At 50.6% G+C, this 3,922-nt stretch overlaps 1 pseudogene; it reads right to left on the bottom strand.

Annotated features, from left to right (window-relative positions):
• Positions 1 to 583: 583 nt before the first annotated feature.
• LOC129332729 (uncharacterized protein K02A2.6-like) lies at positions 584 to 1,827 on the bottom strand (annotated as a pseudogene).
• Between the last annotated feature and the right edge of the window lie 2,095 nt (positions 1,828 to 3,922).

The raw sequence follows: 3,922 nt of genomic DNA, 5'->3' as shown, positions 1-3,922 counted from the left end.
AGCCAATATATGCACACAAACTCCTTGCCCCTTTCAAGCAATAACCAATAGGAATTCACACAACTGGAATCCTCAATTTGCATTAACTATATACAAAGTAACTGATTTGCAGCCCTGTGATCGGTCTTTATTTCTGTGGACCGATTGGCTGCTGCCAACAAGTAACAACCAACGAACATCAAGGCATTAGGAGCATAACTCAGCCCGAACTCAACCCAGTACATAACACCCTTCCCCCTAAGCTTGAGACTCAGTGTCCGTTACTGGCTCTGCTTCGGTGGTGGAGGAGTCTCTTGCAGGAGCTTCTGTGCCGTTGTCCTTGGGTGTCCGGTCTCCGCAGTCCTCGGCCACTGCAGCTAGTTCAGTCTCTGAGTCCATGGAGCGAGGGGAAAAGTCCCTGTACTGCCCCTGTTCCCATGGCAGCTAGCGCTGCCGAAGTTGGTCAATGTGCCAGCGGAGTCAGCCACCTCATAAGAGACTGGTCCTGTGGCTCTAATCATGGATGCTGGAAACCACACAGGCCTGTCCCCATAGTTTTTTGCATAGACAAGGTGGCCCAACTGGAACCTCCTGGGTGACCCTGCTACTCCCAGCTCCCACTGGCGTTCGGAGCAAAGTCTGGGTGGAGCCAATCAAGCAAGGTGGTTAACTGCTGCCCCATTAACAGTTCTGCAGGGCTCTGGCCCATTGTGGCGTGCAGAGTGAAATGCTGCCAAAGTAGGAGTTCCGTCAACCACAAGTCCCTGTGACCAAGCCTGTGCAATGAGTCCTTCGCTGTCCTCACCATCCGTTCTGCCTGCCCATTCGTTGATGGGTGGAAAGGCGCCAACGTCACATGCCAGATGGCATTGTTGTCCAGGAACCTCTGGAACTCTTTCAACGTGAACTGGGTGCCGTTGTCTGACACGATGGTGTGTGGTATTCTGAGGGTTGCAACAGTCGCCTTAGTGAGCGGATGATGATTGAAGACGTCATGGCTGACATGGGTATGATTTCCAGTCATTTGGAGAATGAGTCCACAACTATCAAGAATACATGCCCTTGAAAAGTCCTAGCAAAGTCTATATGGAGCCGCAACCATGGAGTTCGCGTTGTCTCCCAGGATTATACAGGAGCCTGTGGCATGTCAGGGCGAGATTCCTGGCAAGGCTTGCAGGTCTGGACCCATCTTTCCACTGCTAAGTCCATCTCGGGCCACCACCCATAGCTGCAGGCCAGGGCCTTAATTTTTAAAAACCCCTGGTGCCCTACATGAAGCACCCAGAGCACCCGCTGATGTCGCCTGGGCAGAACAATGACTCTGCTCCCCCAGAGAAGGCATCCCTTGTGGATGCCATTGGCATCAATTAGGAACCCCAGGAACTCCACTCACGGGACACCGAACTGGCACTTCTCTTTCTTTACTTTCAGCTAAGTGTCCTGGAGATGGCGGAGGACTTCTCGAAGGCAGCCAGTGAGTTCAGTGGAGGGTGTCCCCACGATCAGGATGTCATCAAAGTAGGGGATGACTCCTGGTATTTCCCTTAGCAGTTCTTCCATAAGTCCCTGGAAAATGCAGGGAGCCACGCTGACCCCGAACTGTAGCCGCTTAGCCTTGAACAGTCCGCGGTGGGTCATGATAGTCTGTGCTTTTGCGGTGGCGTCATCCACAGGGAGCTGCTGGTAGGCTTGTGACAGATCAATCTTGCCGAAGGTCTTCCCTCCTGCTAGAGATACCAGGAGGTGGTTGACTACCAGCACCGGATATGCATGCTGTTGTAGAGCCTTGTTTATTGTGCACTTGTAGTCTGTGCAAACATGAACTGCCCCGTTGGCCTTGATGGGCATGATGATCGGTGTCTCCCAACAGGTGTGTGATATGGGCTCGAGGACTCCCTGGGCGATCAGGCATTCTAGCTCCTCGTCGATGTGCAGTTTGAGTGCGAAGGGAACTCAACGTGCCTTCAGATGGGTTGGCAGCACTGTTGGATCGAGGTTGAAGAAGATGGGCAGCCCTGTGTAGCACCCTAATGAGCCATTGAACATGGTGGGAAACTCTGCACATACTACTTCAATGTCAGATTGGTTGACTTGTTGAACTCCGGTGACATGGATGCCCAATGCCTCAAACCAATCAAGTCCCAGTAAACTAGTGAGGCGCCGCTCGACTACAACCAGATGGAGGGGGCCATGAAAGCCTTTGTAGCTGACTGCGACTTGACCAACACCCGCCACTGGAACCCGACAACCCTGGAAGTCTATCAGGATTAGATTGAATGACTTGAGCTGTCGGTTCTTCCCCCTGGGGCACACTCAGTTGAAGGTGTCCATGGAGACGATAGAGAGTGTTGACCCAGAGTCAACTTCCATCTCACACATTGTCCCTTCAATGTGCACTGTGACACGGATCTTCTTTTTGGTGCCCGTTTTGGTGTTCAGGATCATGGTTTGCCAGAACACTTGGGCATTGAGTGGCATTCTTCAGGCCAGGGGAAACCCTTCACTGCCGGCCGTCGTTGGCACAGAGCGAGGCACAGAGACTGCGGTGAAGAGCCTCCCTTCTTGATAGCTCTGCAGGCCCGTGTGATGTGACCCTTCTTTCTGCACACCCGGCATTCTGCATCATGGAATCTACAAGTTCGTCTCTTGTGGTTTCTCGCACAGCTGGCACATGGGGATCCACTATATGAATGCTGTTTGGAACACTGCTTGAGTTCAGTGAACCTCGTCATCTTCAGAGTCACTCTCGAGGCTCTCATGGTGGACCTGTTCTGCCCTCTTCGGTAGTGCTGGATTCCGCAACTGTCACACTTCTTTGGTGGGTAGCTGCTTCCACCGTGATGGCCTCCTCATAAGCCATTTTGAAATTGAGGTTCTTCATTGTGAAGAGTCATCTCTGTAGTTTTTCGTCCTGTAGGCTGCACCCTAGCTGATCATGGAGGGCTTCTTTTAGGTTGGCGAATTCACAGAGGTGTGCTAACTTCCACAATGCCATGACGAACGTGGCGATAGTTGTCCTGGTGCCTGATCACACTTGTAGAAGGCGTGGCGGCATGCGATTTTCGACAGCTGCAGCAAGAAGTGGTCTTTCAGCTTTGCTTTGATAGTTGCGAGTGACACCTCTTCCAGTACTTCCAGCACCACGAGAGCATGGGCAATTTGGAATGTTGAGTGGCCACAGACACTGAGGAAGACTGCTTTCTCCTGCTCAGCGCCGGTGATCTCATTTGCCTTGAGGTGAAATTGGAACCGTGAGACGTATGAGTCCCAGTCCTCTGCAGCAGCATCAAGTGGCTTGAACTGGCCCTTGGTGGCCATGCTGTCTGTTGCTCTGAAGCGAACAAAGGACAGTGGAGGTGATAATTCCCCGCTGGTAAGTGATTCAGCCTTGAGCGCTGCAGGGCTACCTACCCGCCTTCAGTTCTTTTAGCTCTTGTTGCTGGTGGGGCTGCCTCCCCACTCTGGATCCCATCCTCATCACCAATATTATGTATTGTGATTTCAGCTCAAAGGAATAGAGATTTCAGTTCATAGTAACAGCTTTATTGAGAACTGGAAGCAGACAGATGAAAGCTGAGGCTCAATGAAATAGGGTATATAAATGCAAATTTACAGAGATTTAAAACCAGCAGAAATCCAATACACAGAGTTGAAAAATGCCAAAACAGAACATAAGCAATTTTCTGATTAACATATTAAACAGCATAGAAACTACCCAATAGGATCATACTTAGAGCAACAGACAGTACAAAGTAGTAAATTCTTGTCACTTTACTGATGCATCTCTTTGAGACTACTTTCTTACAGTACAGTCCTCCAATCTGAGTAAAAAGCCCTCTAGAATAATTCAGTTTTGCATAGTTTGCAGAAAGCCAGGAGAGTGGGCGATTTTCTGACTTCTCCAGGTAGGCAGTTCCATAAGGTGTGGGCCACCACAGAAAAT

The sequence above is a fragment of the Eublepharis macularius genome, chromosome 6 (genome assembly GCF_028583425.1).
Source record: "Eublepharis macularius isolate TG4126 chromosome 6, MPM_Emac_v1.0, whole genome shotgun sequence".
NCBI classification, from domain to species: Eukaryota; Metazoa; Chordata; class Lepidosauria; order Squamata; family Eublepharidae; genus Eublepharis; species Eublepharis macularius.
This window is presented reverse-complemented; position numbering and strand designations above follow the sequence as displayed.